Raw genomic sequence first — 17401 nt, 5'->3', positions numbered from 1 at the left:
GTTCGTGCCCCGGTCCGGGAAGATCCCACATGCCGCGGAGCAACTGGGCCCGTGAGCCATGGCCGCTGAGCCTGCGCGTCCGGAGCCTGTGCTCCTCAACGGGAGAGGCCACAACAGTGAGAGGCCCGCGTACCGCAAAAAAAAAAAAAAAAAAAAAAAAATGTGGTGTTGTGGATGGGATCCTGGAACAGAAGAAGGACATTAAATGAAAACTAAAGAAATGTGATGAAGTGTAGACTTTAGTTAATCACAGTGTATCAGGATTGGTTTGGGAATTACATTTATATATATAATATTAAGGTAAAATGTTAATAATAGGGGAAGCTAGTGTGGGGTATATGGAATCTCTCTGTTCTATCTTTCCAATGACTTTGTAAATCTAAAACTGTTCTAAAGACTAAAGTTTATTTTAAAAAGAAGGAATAGGAGGAAGAGGAAGAGAAGAAAAACACAAACTAACCTGTGAGAATGTCTCCTCCAAAACCTTTGGAAAGCTGGACATGCCCAGGGCACCTGGACCCATGAGTGCCTTGAGTGCAGGGACTGGTCAGGTCATGCTAATTGATATCCCCAGTGCCTGGTTTTAATAAGTGATCAATGCATAATATAATTATTAAATTAATATTTCTTTCCAATAAGAGAGTAGCAAGAGAGAATGTTTTTCTTGTGATGATAAATAAAACTGCAAAATGTATTGTTTGCTTAAGTTGAAAAAAACAATTTTGTAGGACTATCCAGTTCAACAGTGCTTGTCCTGACAGAAAGAGTATTGTAAGACTAACTAGTATCTTAGCACAGAAAATAAAACAAATTCCATTCTTTAAGAATATTGCCATTTTTCTGATGTTAACCTGGAAGAAAACCATACTTTTCATAGTGAGATGTTAAAATTGAGGCAGAAAATACATAAGCAGAGATCAGGTACAAAACATCCAAATAGTTTTAAGTAAAGAACAAAGGTTAAATTTGTTTTTCATATGAAAGGAAGCAAACATGTTACAATTCTCCTAAGCACTAATATTTGAAGTACATAGACTGAAAATAGAATGTGCTTATATATTTTTTATATAAAAATTGTTGTCTAATATGTTTTTTAGTTTAGTGCAGGTCTCTTGGCAAATGATACTTATCAAATAGCATTTTATCCATGAGGGGTATATCAAAATAATTTGGAATATAGACTTAAAAATTTTTTTTGCATAGCTCATGATGTTTGTCAATATCAATATGGTAAGGTATAGTAGAAATGTACACTTAAAAGAAGAAGGTGTGGAAGAAAAGATGGCCAAAAAATAAAGGTTTCAGATAATGAATTCAAAAGCTTTTCCTCTGCCAGCATTCTGTGCATTGACTGAAGCAACTGGGGGTCTTGCTGATGACTCAGGACCCTGCTAAGCTGTCTTGCTTATCACAAGGGAAGCTATCAACCACACAAATATCAGGCTGTAACCCTCTCTCCTTGGCAAGGAGTAAAAAAGCCTAATAGATTTTTAGTTTGAACAGGCAACTCCTACTCATATTTTATTCTGAACATATTGTGAGAAAGGTAAAAAGGTCATTTTTTTTTGTACTTTCAGAATATATTTAAATCAGTGATGTTTTAAAATACACTCACTTCCAGATATATATTAAAATATATTCAAGATAATACATTAATTCCAGATGATGATTAATTACATGAAGTAGATTCTATTTCTCTCCCAAAATAAAATAAGAGGAATGAAGAAGAGGAGAGAATGAAGAAATACATGTGATGGGAGGCAACAGGGTGGAAAGGGCTCTAGGTGGTTTAGAGAGGAAAGAAGATTGGGTGGAGACATCTCTGTGCCAATAACTCTATGGTTCTACTGTGCTTGAGAAGTTCACATGCATTTTCTAGTTTTCTTAACAATTTCAACAGATCAATTCTTATCCATAGTTTAGACATGAGACATTCAGAGAGTTTAGTAACTGGTCCAAGGTCATTCACCCAGTAAGAAGCAGACCCAGGTATCAAACCTAGATCTACTTGATTCTATAGACTATGGAACCTACCATACTATCTCTCAGCATTTTCCTGTCAAAACTTTTCAGGTATGATTTGGGGTTGGAGGTTTTGATAGGTTAATTCCCATGTATCAGAGCTACTGGAGGTCCAAGTCATTGTTGAAGCTAATGGAACTTCATCAATTCTCTCAACTTTTTTTGATATCTATAATCTTTGCTATCCTTTGTGGTCTACAAAGAAAGATTTCATTACTTCTGCCAAATGCTTTATGCTATACTATAAACCAGGACAATCTTCAGTTTATTGCACTGGTACCATTCATGCTACATCTGCACTCACAATGTTTAGAGCAGTGCTCAAAATCTAATATTCTGGTTGTTTTTTATGGCTCAGATAGTGTTTTAATTCTGTACATTTCTTTTGGTTCATTGTTATTGTTTCTAGTTCTCTGTAGACACTTTTCATCTTGTCTTTTAATTTCTTAAAATAGGAATGGTGGTCTGTGTCTGAAAACTCCGTTATCTGGATCCCATGTGGTTCGTTCTGTTTGTCTTGTCCATTTTTCTTTTGGATTTTGGTCACATCCTGTCTCCTTGTTTACCTGGTTATTATTGATCACCAGACGCTGTATATGATAATCGTCAAGAGATTGTGTATGATGCTATATGCCTCCAGGGAGAAGGTGCATATGCTATAGGCAGACAGCTAGGTTAGCGGCACTAATAACCCCTAAACTCCTTAATCTAATTAGCAAATGGAGGCAACCTGAAGTTGGGTTTCAGTGAGAATCGGTCTATTTCTAGTTCACTGTTATGCCTGGGTATAATAGCCCTTCTGGGTCCAAACTGACTGCCTGAGACAATTACCAAGATCTCTACTCCTTGGCTAACACTACGTCCAATTCTGGGGTCCCTACCTCCACGTGTCTGTGTCCAAAGCTCTCAGTCCTCACCCTCTCAGCCAGAGCTTTCAGAATAAGCAATCACATTTGAGAGAAAAGTGGACCCAAATACCAGGTTCACCTCTGTGGACTTCCAATCCTCTCCCAGATCTTGGCTTCACGATTCTTCACAGTCTTGCTGGCTTTGCACTGATTTTATACTTTTTTTTTTTTTTTTTTAATATTTAGTCCAGCTTCTCTAGCTGCTCTCAGTGGAAAGGTTGGTCCAAAACAACCTATGCTGTGGTTGCTGGAAGAGAATTCACCCATACAGTATCAATCATTTTAAAATTTGTCAGTGTAAAAATACAGTTTCTATTAAAAAATTGAGATATTTGGCTTCTCAAAAAAAAAAAAAATTACAGCAAACTGACCCTAAGTTCCTGCATGTCAGCTATCTGTTGAATCGGAGTAAGGGCTGTCACTTTGAGATGGGTCAGGCATGATTCTAGTTCACAAGTGTTTCCAACATCCTAGTTTATTGCACCAGCTGCCTTTGTTCATTTCTGCTACTTACCTGGCCCCTCTAGGCATTTGCTTTTGTGACCCCCGGTTCAAGTGACTATTTATAAGTTAGGCAACAGAGACCCAAATAGGCTAAATCGAGTTCTTTTCCCAGAAAATTAGCACCCAGCAGCAACAGAGATTTTGCTTACCCCCACTGATAACCCTCAGAACTAAAGATATTTCTGTCCACATAATACAGTTGAGGTAAATCACACAACTTCATTTTTATAATATATTCCACAATGAGTTTGCATCCATTAACATTTCTCTTTTTTACTTGCTAACTCACAAATTTTGATTATCTAATCATGACCAAGCAATTCTAATCTATATCAATTGCTTAAAGACTTACAGTTTCTTCTTTGAGTCTCATTTCCTTGTTTCCTCAGTTGGACTAATTAAATGATCGTGCATGGAATTTTGCAAAAATTAATTTGGTAATAGTGAATATTCAGTTTGGGGGAAAAGATCAACTTTCTCATGCATTCTATCCACGACTGGCAAATGTTCATTCTGTCTCTCACTCATCAAATATTTGAGCGGACACCCTGTGCAAGGCACTGTCCTAAATGCTAAAGATGCCAAGATGAATAAGACAGAGGCCCTGACCTAGAAAGCTCACTGTAGTAGCAAGATAGACACGACAAACAATCCATACAACACTCAGCGATAAATACTATAATTAAATTATGAGCAAAGAGCTATAGGAGTGAGTATGTATGTCCTGAGGAGTAGGAAAAAAAGGCTTCTCAGAGGAAGTAGCATTTCAACCTATTCCTATATGGATGATTTAGATGTTGGTCAAGCAAAGAAGAGAAAGGAGGGCTTTGTAGTTTCTTGCATAAACCACACTACCCCAAAAGTTCCCTCTGCTTTCCCTGCTTCAAATTCTTTCCTCCGGCAATCCGTTCTCTACACTGACCTTTCCAAAGCAAAATTTGATTGTTGGTTCCCCATCCTCTGCATGATTAATTCAGACCCCTCAGTTGGCATCCAAGGTCTTTGTCATCCCAAGCCCCCACCCACACATCCAGTTCCAGTCCCTGCCATGTCTCCCAGGCAAGGCATGAACACTCAAAAGGCCATGCTACCCCATGCTTCCATGTCTTTTGCATGAGTTTCCTCTTCTCCACGCATGTCTTCTATGCTTCTTTCCCCAGCACTCTAGGAATACCTCTGTTAGCACTTATCCACTGTACAATAAAGCCTGGCTATCCTGTCTGGGTTCATCCAAAAGACTAATGGGTCCACAGAGCTCAGCTCAGGGCTTAGCACAAAGTAGTTCTCAATACCTGTTTTGGGTGAATGAACAAACTAAAGAAACATTGTGATGCTTACTGTAGCTACAGGTCAAGGGATAAGGGATAAACTGGAAGGAGATGAGATACATAAGATAGTAACTATGTATGAAGATAACTATATCTCAGAATATTATATACACATTTTCATCTTGATGATACTGCTAAATCTCTGAGATACTGCCCTTTGCTTAAGTCCAGGAGTGTATCACAGTTAATAGGGTTTTCAATGTTTTGACTTAAAAGAGCCCTTGCTAAATTCTGACAACAAAGGGGAATACCAGATGACCTAAGATTTCCATCAGATATATAAATTGCCTGAAGTAAAACATAACGATGGCTACATATTTGAAGTTAAGATTTTTCCAAGGCTTACATCTGTGCTATTTCTATCTGTTCTTCCTGATTCCAAATCTAAGTCTCTATCCATTAGATCTGAGGTTTTTATAGCTCTAACACTGGTCCTAATTTTCCTCAAAGGTTGGAGTTCTAGATGCAGTTTGGTATCCTGAATCGGATCCTGGAAAAGAAAAAGAACGTTAGTGGAAAAATGGGTTAAATTCAAGTCAAGTCCGTAATTTAGTTAACAGTAATATAACAAGGTTAAGTTCTTAATCATCACAAATGTACCATAGTTATGAAAAATGTTAACATCTGGGGAAACTGAGTAAAAGGTACATGGGAACTCTCTGTTCTACTTTTGCAACTTTTCTCTACATCTAAAATTATTCCAAATGTAAGTTTATTTTCTAAAAAACTTGGAGTGGTAATAATTATGTTCATATATATCACCTACAGAGAAATCAGATTCACTTAAAGATTGCCTCATGATGTAATACTACAACCTGATATGACTCAGGCACCCCCAAATGCAGGATATTTATGGCTTCCTTTATAAATATATTTCTGTGCTGCTTTCTGCCTTCCAGACCAGTTGGATTTTATATTTGTATTCTAGGGGAAAGGCATATGTATCTTGTTTTTTATGCTTATTGTCTTCACCCAGAACTGATATTCCCAGGATCCTTCAGTAAGCTAGAAAAGTCCCTGGGAAGTAATCCATAATCCTTTAGTAATAACACTAAACAAAGAACAGCAAAAAAAATTTTTTACAGTAGAAATTCTTTGGTGGTGTATTTCTTTTTCTTTTTCTTCGTTGTTCCAATAATTCATGTCTGTTGTAGAACATTTAGGAAATAAAGACAGAAAATTATTTTGTTTTTATTGGTATAAATAATACTTTATTGTGATAAATAAGGGGAAAAGGAAACATTCAATGTACTGGGTAGCTGTCAGAGCTGTTTCCTGCCCACACTTGAGGAAGTGAAAAAATACGGTGCCCTCACAGACCACCTGGAAAACACCTGATCTGGGGTAGTCAGAGCTGAAAGGAGGGTAGCAAATAAGAGGTGTTCTAAATGACAGATCTTAGCATCAAAGGTGCTGGCTGAAGGGACTGCTCAGAAAGCTACGGGCAAAGCACTGTGAGAAACTGAGCCTAGAATGTGTCCCTTAATCAATAGACATTATGTTAGAGCTCATTCATTCATTTCATGTGTCTTATTTACAAGGAAATCCAGGAATACATTCATATGATGAGTACAAAAAAAGAAGGAAAAAATTTTTTTTCACTTGGAGATTTTTGAAAAAATCCTTTTACAGTGCATTCTTCCCATTGGCAAGTAGGCTCTTTGGATAGTTTGCATCATTGAAAACACAGAAAAATTAAATTTCTTCTTGGAAGAAATTACTACATGATGCCCTAGCAGACTGAATTTGGAAACAGGTAATTATATATACATATAGATAGATTTTTTAACCCAGATTGATATGTTCCTATCCGTATTTTAAATATATCTAATGAAAAATTCTTCCTTCTTTCCTATGCTTGCTGTGCCAAGGTACAAAGAATCAGCTGGAAGATGAGGCCGATAAAGTAGTTTCCATTGCTATTGGATTTTTCCCTTGCAGGCAAGGTTTCTTCCAGCCTGTACCATATTAAGAGCATTTGACCTGTCTAAGGCACTCCCTGCTCTTTGAAACTATTTCTTCCCTTCACTTCCCCTGTTCACTGGTCTCTCTCCTCACATTCTTTTCTGCTTCTTCCTCATCTCCCCAACCTCTGAACATTGAAGGGATACAGAACTCGATCCTTGGACCTCCTTCTCTAGCTATCCTTTCTCCCTAGAATGCATTATCCAGTCTTGTGGTTTTATATACCATTCACGTGGAGATGATCACTCCCAAATTTATAGTTCGCGTGCAAACATCTCCCCCGAACTCTAGATTCAGATATCCAATTTGGGTCCAATTTGGATCCTTAGTAGGCATTTCAATTTAATATGTGCAGAACTAAACTGTCATTCCCCCAGCCCGACCATCAGTAAATGCCAACTCCGTCCTTTCGGTTGTTTAAGACCAAAAACTACAGAAAATTTTGACTCCTCTTTCCTCTAACAACCCACAGGCCATAGTTCCAAAATATATCCAATTACTTCTCACCACGTCTGCTGAGTCAGCCCCGTCAAAGCCTGGATTATTACAGTAACCTCCTGCCTACCTCTGTCCTTGTGTATAGAATGGTGTCAACACAGCAGCCAGTGGCTCTCCCCCTATGTCTCTCAATATCCCATTGACCCTTGCTTAAAACAGCTTGAGGGCATTGCTATTATTCTTGGAGAAGGTAAATCATGGAGGCTTACAACATAACTCTTTTTGAAAACAAGACCCCAAATGAACTAATTAATTAAACACAAGCATAGACTATTGGAGTTGGGCAGAACCCTGTAGATCAAGCAGTTCGAGCCTCTTATTGCATTGACAGATGGGGAAGCTATAGGGGAGAAGATTACATGAGTCTCACCCCGTCAGTGGTAGAGTTAGGACTGCAGCCAGATTAGGCTGCAAGTCTGATCACTTCTCCAAGGCTAATTTTTATTTTTTGCTGTAAATATTTAATGTCTACAACTTGATGAGTTTGGTGATAAGTATATGTCCATGAAACTGTCACTACAATCTATGCCATAAACATATTCATCACCTTCAAAAGTTTCCTCCTGCTTTCTTTACGATTATTATTATTGTTGTTGTTGTTATTCTTGTGTGTGATAAGAACACTTAAGATCTACCCTCTTAGCAAATTTTTAAGTATGTAGTACAGTATTGTTAACTACAGGCAACACGCTGTCCTCTATCTGTAAATCTCTAGAATTTATTCACCTTGCATAACTGAAACCGTACCTTTCCATTTATCTTCAGATAACATTAAAGAAGTTACATAGTTCAGCTTCATAAAAAGATACATTATATGTAACCTCAGTCTTAAAATAAAGTACTACAGTTAATACTAAGTTTTTCATGACTTACAATTCTGTTGAATTTTGAGATCTTTTAGGGAGTGAGCTCACGTTGTTCTCCCTGAACTCTGGGAAGAGTTTTCATTGTCAGAAAAAGGGCTCCACCCTCCCCTTTGCTGGCTACGATAAACAGCCCTGCCAAAGCTGCCAAAGCTGCCAAAGCTGGTGGTTACACTGTATTGGGAGTTCTCCTCCAAAGTGAAACTTGGCTGGGGAAACTCCACTCCTCCTTTCACTCCTAAGAGTCTATATTTGGAAAACTAGTTTACCCTGCTCTGGTTCTTTTTGTATTTACCTTTTGACAATTTCTTCCCTTAACCATCCCTGGCTTAATTCTAAGCTTACAAATACAGCATGCACATGAATGATTAGTGATTAGACTTCTGAAAGTGAGTATATATGTACATTTATAGATATTTATATAGTTAGAGAGAGAGATTATTAACCTCTTTGCCTCTGATTGACTTTGTGCTTTTTTTAACTTTCTTAATTTACATTTACTCTGTTGATTGCAACTGCTAAATAACTTCCCTCAGTCCTTCATTTTGAGGCGCTACCTCTCAGGATCGTGAGAATCGAGTGACATACCTGTAAGTGAAGCCATTTCATAGTGCCTAGGATATAGCCACAATTCGGTAAATGGTAGGTATTATATGCTATCACAACCTCATCACCAACAGGCATCTCCACTTTATTCTCTCCGCAGTTCATTTCCATTCATAGTGTGTCAACTCCTGTGATGTCTGCACAAACAGCACTCAAAAAATTATGTCTTGGATTATCTACCTTTACCTATAGCCTTGATGAAACTTCATAGATACAGTGTTTGCTTTTTAAAATTTATTATTATACTTACTGTTGAGGACACCAGTATTTTGCAAAATGTGGTCCTTAAATCACTGCATTCGAATCACCTGAAGGCAAAAAACTAGGGGTGGTTCCCAGATATCTGTAGTTTAGGCAAGTACACAGAAGGTTGTTTTGCACACCAACGTTTGGGAACCTGTGTTAATCTACTTTCAATCCCTACCATTTTGTCGATGCCCTCACTTTGGCAGTGATGTTTAAGATGGTAAAAGAGGTTTATCTTATGACATTCTTAAAGTAACCCATATTTGCAGAGTATAATTCTCTAGAACCTATTGATCAGAATCAATACACATACAATAACTATTATACTACTACTGTTATTATTATTATAAAAGTTTAAATCTCCAGGGGACATACAGAAGGACCAAGTACAAAGTGATAGATAATGAATGAATGACAATACAATAGAATCAAGCCTCCTCAGGTTTAGGTACCTTAGGTATTTGAAGAGATAAGAGAGTGAATGCATGCACTTCCCTAAATTGTGAACTCCAAGTAATATAGTTATAGGGGAACTGGCTATTTAGTTCCCTGCTTTAATTAGAAGACTGAATTTGACAATGCACTGTTGTATATGTTGCAAGTCCTTTTTAGAATTACATAGACTCTACTTCCTAGAAAAAAGTCAATAAAAATGTGGAAGATAACCAGAATTCATCTTTGTGATAGGATAGACGAGTTTTCTTGGATGACTTACGGAAATCAGAATTGATAATACAAAGCCATACCGTGTATTTCAAAAACATAGCCACTACATGAATATAAATATCTTCCAAGTTGTAGATGAGACTATTGTGCTAGATGGTACTGTACAAGGCATATGCACAAAGCAAACGGCATGCTTTGAAACACGTGCTGAATCTCTTGCAAGATGAAATATTAGTATTATTGATATAGGCCAAGTATCTTTATCACCAAGGTGCCTGTTTATCTCTTTGTTGCCTGTAGTAAAGTGGTATTAGGCATTTAGAAGTGAAGACCAGTGAAGCATTTTACTAAAATTATAATTGCAAAGCTAATCGGAGATTGCAAATTAAGTGGGAATAGCGTGCACAGTGATGTAAGAATGCCATGGAATCATAGAAATTTACATTTGGAAGGGACCTATCTAGATAATTTCCAGTCCAACCTCCCACCCAGATCATTATATTCTGCTTTAAGTATGTGAACACAGGGGAAATTCTATGTGTTTATCTGGTAAATATTTATATCACATTCAGAGATTCTCGTTAAAATAGATAATTGGTTCAAAATACCTTCTCTCATGTTTTTTGCCTCCTTGTATTGACTTTCCTAGATGTCAGACCTGGATTCCTGCCCCCAACCTTTGTATTTTCTTTTCTGTGTTGTCACTGAAACATTGGTTCAGAGATATTTATTTGTTCTGTTAGTACCCACAGACTTCCCAATCACTAACCCAAATTCTTCTGCTGGCTACAAAATAGCCTTTATTCAGCGTGTATTCCAACCATGGTAGAATTATAAGAATGAAATGGCCTAGAGAAGAAGCCATACTGTTCTAGACATGTGATTTTTACTCATGACAAGGGAACAAGAACTCACAGGGAGATCTTCAGCCAACTTACCTCCTCTGCCATGAACCATCCCACTAGCAAGGTGATGGACTATTGAGAAATGGTCTTTGGAGCTGGCTACCACACTGCAGGCTGCACCTGTCTACTCACCCCGAAAATCTGGAATTGTCTAGATATTTAGTAACGAGAACAGAGATAGAACTGTGACTACTACTTCTTCCCATTTTTGGAAACAATTCTAAACTTTATCAAGGCATAAGACAGATGACGCTATTTTTAGGTTATCCAAGACCGAAGGGAGGAAGAAGCCCTTTATAACACCTGTCATAAATATCTTAGAACCACCGTTTCAATAAGATGCTAACCACTCTTCTTCATTTCAGCAGGGCAGATATAAAGGTGCCCCAGGAGCCTGAGGGCTCAGCAAACATGTTACGGCAGGATGAGGGAAGAGCGCTCCACTATTGTTCTTCCCTGTCCCTTCAGAAATTAAATCATGGATTTCTGACCTCCTGGGTTACAAAAGCGTTGTCTCATCAACAACAAGTTAAAACACTTAACATATTCCAATTGAGAAAATGAAGAATTTTTTTTTTTTTTTTTTTTTTTTTTTTTTTTGCGGTACGCGGGCCTCTCACTGCTGTGGCCCCTCCCGTTGCGGAGCACAGGCTCCGGATGCGCAGGCTCAGCGGCCATGGCTCACGGGCCCAGCCGCTCCGCGGCATGTGGGATCTTCCCGGACCGAGGCACGAACCCGTGTCCCCTGCATCGGCAGGCGGACTCCCAACCACTGCGCCACCAGGGAAGCCCAAGAATCATTTTTATACTAAGGACGTTTGTCTTCCAAGATGGATTTTGCCAAAATAAAGAAGTTACAATGTATAATGTTATACATTATTATAACAACCCCTTCTAAACTCTTATTGTCCAATGGGACCTTATACCTACTTAAGTTACATAGTTCTGTGTTTGGTTGTTCAATAAAATGAATGAGCACCTGCATGTCCAACAAAAACCCTTCATTTTAAAAATGCCTTTTCGGCGGAAGAGTAAGACGCGGAGATCACCTTCCTCCCCACGGATACACCAGAAATACAGCTACACGTGGAACAACTCCTACAGAACACCTACTGAATGCTGGCAGAAGACCCCAGACCTCCCAAAAGGCAAGAAACTCCCCACATACCTGGGTAGGGCAAAGCGGAGGGATTCCCGCACAGAGGATCGGTGCCGAGCGGCACTCACCCGCCCGAGAGGTTTCTCTGCTCACCCGCCCGAGAGGTTTCTCTGCTCGCCCGCCAGGGCGGGCGGCGCTGGAAGCTGGGGCTCGGGCTTCGGTCAGAGCGCAGGGAAAGGACTGGGGCTGGCGGCGAGAACTCAGCCTGAAGGGGGCTAATGTGCCACAGCTAGCCGGCAGGGAGTCCGGGAAAACTCTGGAGCTGCCGAAGAGGCAGGAGACTTTTTCTTCCCTCTTGGTTTCCTGGTGCGCGAGGAGAGGGGATTAAGAGCGCAACTTAAAGGGGCTCCACAGACGGGCGCGAGTCACGACTGAGAGCGCGGAGCCCAGTGACGGGCGTGGGACGCTGGGGCTGCTGCTGCCGCCGCCAGGAAGCCTGTGTGCGAGCGCAGGTCACTGTCCACACCGCCCTTCCGGGAGCCTGTGCAGCCCGCCACTGCCGGGGTCCCGGGATCCAGGGGCGGCTTCCCTGGGAGAACGCACGGCGCGCCTCGGGCTGGTGCAACGTCACGCCGAACTCTGCCACTGCAGGCTCGCCCCGCACTCCGTGCCCCTCCCTCCCGCCCGGCCTGAGTGAGCCAGAGTCCCCGAAGAGGCTGCTCCTTTAACCCTGTCCTGTCTGAGCGAAGAACAGACGCCCTCCGGCGACCTACACGCAGAGGCGGGGCCAAATCCAAAGCTGAGACCCAGGAGCTGTGAGAACAAAGAAGAGAAAGGGAAACCTCTCCCAGCAGCCTCAGAAGCAGCGGATTAAAGCTCCACAATCAACTTGATGTGCCCTGCATCTGTGGAATACATGAATAGACAACAAATCATCCCAAATTGAGGAGCCAGGAGTCAGTGCTGTGCCTCTGAGGTGGGAGAGCCAACTTCAGGACACTGGTCCACAAGAGACCTCCCAGCTCCACATAATATCAAACGGCAAAAATCTTCCAGAGATCTCCATCTCAGCACCAGCGCCCAGCTTCACTCAACGACCAGCAAGCTACAGTGCTGGACACCCTATGCCAAACAACTAGCAAGACAGAAACACAACGCCACCCATTAGCAGAGAGGTGGCCTAAAATCATAAAAAGTCCGCAGACACCCCAAAACACACCACCAGACGTGGACCTGCCCACCAGAAAGACAAGATCCAGCCTCATTCACCAGAACACAGGCACTAGTACCTTCCACCAGGAAGCCTACACAACCCACTAAACCAACCTTAGCCACTGGGGACAGACACCAAAAACAACGGGAACTACGAACCTGCAGCCTGCAAAAAGGAGACCCCAAACACAGTAACATAAGCAAAATGAGAAGACAGAAAAACACACAGCAGGAGAAGGAACAAGATAAAAACCCACCAGACCTAACAAATGAAGACGTAATAGGCAGTCTACCTGAAAAAGAATTCAGAATAATGATGGTAAAGATGATCCAAGATTCTATTTCCCAGATCCAAAATCTTGGAAATAGAATAGACAAAATGCAAGAAACAGTTAACAAGGACCTAGAAGAACTAAAGATGAATCAAGCATCGATTAAAAACACAATACATGAAATAAAAAATACTCTAGATGGGATCAATAGCAGAATAACTGAGGCAGAAGAACGGATAAGTGAGGTGGAAGATAAAATAGTGGAAATAACTGCTGCAGAGCAAAATAAAGAAAAAAGACTGAAAAGAACAGAGGAGAGTCTCAGAGACCTCTGGGACAACATTAAACGCACCAACATTCGAATTATAGGGGTTCCAGAAGAAGAAGAGAAAAAGAAAGGGACTGAGAAAATATTTGAAGAGATTATAGTTGAAAACTTCCCTAATATGGGAAAGGAAATAGTTAATCAAGTCCAGGAAGCACAGAGAGTCCCATACAGAATAAATCCAAGGAGAAATACGCCAAGACACATATTAATCAAACTGTCAAAAATTAAACACAAAGAAATCATATTAAAAGCAGCAAGGCAAAAACAACAAATAACACACAAGGGAATCCCCATCAGGATAACAGCTGATCTCTCAGCAGAAACTCTAAAAGCCAGAAGGGAGTGGCAGGACATAATTAAAGTGATGAAGGAGAGAAACCTGCAACCAAGATTACTCTACCCAGCAAGGATCTCATTCAGATTTGATGGAGAAATTAAAACCTTTACAGACAAGCAAAAGCTGAGAGAGTTCAGCACCACCAAACCAGCTTTACAACAAATGCTAAAGGAACTTCTCTAGGCAAGAAACACAACAGAAGGAAAAGACCTACAATAACGAACCCAAAACAATTAAGAAAATGGGAATAGGAACATACATATCGATAATTACCTTAAATGTAAATGGACTAAATGCTCCCACCAAAAGACACAGATTGGCTGAATGGATACAAAAACAAGACCCATATATATGCTGTCTACAAGAGACCCACTTCAGACCTAGAGACACATACAGACTGAAAGTAAGGGGATGGAAAAAGATATTTCATGCAAATGGAAACCAAAAGAAAGCTGGAGTAGCGGTTCTCATATCAGACAAAATAGACTTTAAAATAAAGACTACTAGAAGAGACAAAGAAGGACACTACATAATGATCAAGGGATCGATCCAAGAAGAAGATATAACAATTGTAAATATTTATGCACCAAACATAGGAGCACCTCAATACATAAGGCAAATACTAACAGCCATAAAAGGAGAAATCGACAGTAACACAATCATAGTAGGGGACTTTAACACCCCACTTTCACCAATGGACAGATCTTCCAAAATGAAAATAAATAAGGAAACACAAGCTTTAAATGATACATTAAACAAGATGGACTTAATTGATATTTATAGGACATTCCATCCAAAAACAACAGAATACACATTTTTCTCAAGTGCTCATGGAACATTCTCCAGGATAGATCATATCTTGGGTCACAAATCAAGCCTTGGTAAATTTAAGAAAATTGAAATTGTATCAAGTGTCTTTTCTGACCACAATGCTATGAGACTGGATATCAATTACAGGAAAAGAGCTGTAAAGAATACAAACACATGGAGGCTAAACAAAACACTACTTAATAACGAAGTGATCACTGAAGAAATCAAAGAGGAAATTAAAAAATACCTAGAAACAAATGACAATGGAGACACGACGACCCAAAACCTATGGGATGCAGCAAAAGCAGTTCTAAGAGGGAAGTTTATAGCAATACAATCCCACCTTAAGAAACAGGAAACATCTCGAATAAACAACCTAACCTTGCACCTAAAGCAATTAGAGAAAGAAGAACAAAAACACCCCAAAGTTAGCAGAAGGAAAGAAATCATAAAAATCAGATCAGAAATAAATGAAAAAGAAATGAAGGAAACGATAGCAAAGATCAATAAAACTAAAAGCTGGTTCTTTGAGAAGATAAACAAAATTGATAAACCATTAGCCAGACTCATCAAGAAAAGAAGGGAGAAGACTCAAATCAATAGAATTAGAAATGAAAAAGGAGAAGTAACAACTGACACTGCAGAAATACAAAAGATCATGAGAGATTACTACAAGCAACTCTATGCCCATAAAATGGACAACCTGGAAGAGATGGACAAATTCTTAGAAATGCACAACCTGCCAAGACTGACTCAGGAAGAAATAGAAAATATGAATAGACCAATCACAAGCACTGAAATTGAAACTGTGATTAAAAATCTTCCACCAAACAAAAGCCCAGGACCAGATGGCTTCACAGGCGAATTCTATCAAACATTTAGAGAAGAGCTAACACCCATACTTCTCAAACTCTTCCAAACAATATCAGAGGAAGGAACACTCCCAAACTCATTCTACGAGGCCACCATCACCTTGATACCAAAACCAGGCAAGGATGTCACAAAGAAAGAAAACTACAGGCCAATATCACTGATGAACATAGATGCAAAAATCCTCAACAAAATACTAGCAAACAGAATCCAACAGCACATTAAAAGGATCATACACCATGATCAAGTGGGGTTTATTCCAGGAATGCAAGGATTCTTCAATATACGCAAATCAATCAATGTGATACACCATATTAACAAGTTGAAGGAGAAAAACCATATGATCATCTCAATAGATGCAGAGAAAGCTTTCGACAAAATTCAACACCCATTTATGATAAAAACCCTGCAGAAAGTAGGCATAGAGGGAACTTTCCTCAACATCATAAAGGCCATATATGACAAACCCACAGCCAACATTTTCCTCAATGGTGAAAAACTGAAACCATTTCCACTAAGATCAGGAACAAGACAAGGCTGCCCACTCTCACCACTCTTATTCAACATAGTTTTGGAAGTTTTAGCCACAGCAATCAGAGAAGAAAAGGAAATAAAAGGAATCCAAATTGGAAAAGAAGAAGTAAAGCTGTCACTGTTTGCAGATGACATGATACTATACATAGAGAATCCTAAAGATGCTACCGAAAAACTACTAGAGCTAATCAATGAATTTGGTAAAGTAGCAGGATACAAAATTAATGTACAGAAATCTCTGGCATTCCTGTACACTAATGATGAAAAATCTGAAAATGAAATCAAGAAAACACTCCCATTTACCATTGCAACAAAAAGAATAAAATATCTAGGAATAAACCTACCTAAGGAGACAAAAGACCTGTATGCAGAAAATTATAAGACACTGATGAAAGAAATTAAAGATGATACAAATAGATGGAGAGATATACCATGCTCCTGGATTGGAAGAATCAATATTGTGAAAATGACTCTACTACCCAAAGCAATCTACAGATTCAATGCAATCCCTATCAAACTACCACTGGCATTTTTCACAGAACTAGAACAAAAAATTTCAAAATTTGTTTGGAAAAACAAAAGACCCCGAATAGCCAAAGCAATCTTGAGAACGAAAAATGGAGCTGGAGGAATCAGGCTCCCTGACTTCAGACTATACTACAAAGCTACAGTAATCAAGACAGTGTGGTACTGGCATAAAAACAGAAAGATAGATCAGTGGATCAGGATAGAAAGCCCAGAGATAAACCCACGCACATATGGCCAACTTATCTTTGATAAAGGAGGCAGGAATGTACAGTGGAGAAAGGACAGCCTCTTCAATAAGTGGTGCTGGGAAAACTGGACAGCGACATGTAAAAGTTTGAGATTAGATCATTCCCTAACACCATACACAAAAATAAGCTCAAAATGGATTAAAGACTTAAATGTAAGGCCAGAAACTATCAAACTCTTAGAGGAAAACATAGGTAGAACACTCTATGACATAAATCACAGCAAGATCCTTTTGGACCCACCTCCTAGAGAAATGGAAATAAAAACAAAGATAAACAAATGGGACCTAATGAAACTTAAAAGCTTTTGCACAGCAAAGGAAACCATAAACAAGACCAAAAGACAACCCTCAGAATGGGAGAAAATATTTGCAAATGAAGCAACTGACAAAGGATTAATCTCCAAAATTTATAAACAGCTCATGCAGCTCAATAGCAAAAAAACAAACGACCCAATCCAAAAATGGGCAGAAGACTTAAATAGGCATTTCTCCAAAGAAGATATACAGACTGCCAACAAACACATGAAAGAATGCTCAACATCATTAATCATTAGAGAAATGCAAATCAAAACTACAATGAGATATCATCTCACACCAGTCAGAATGGCCATCATCAAGAAATCTAGAAACAATAAATGCTGGAGAGGGTGTGG

This window comes from Mesoplodon bidens (genome assembly GCF_964165515.1).
Source record: "Mesoplodon bidens genome assembly, chromosome: 10".
NCBI classification, from domain to species: Eukaryota; Metazoa; Chordata; class Mammalia; order Artiodactyla; family Ziphiidae; genus Mesoplodon; species Mesoplodon bidens.
This window is presented reverse-complemented; position numbering follows the sequence as displayed.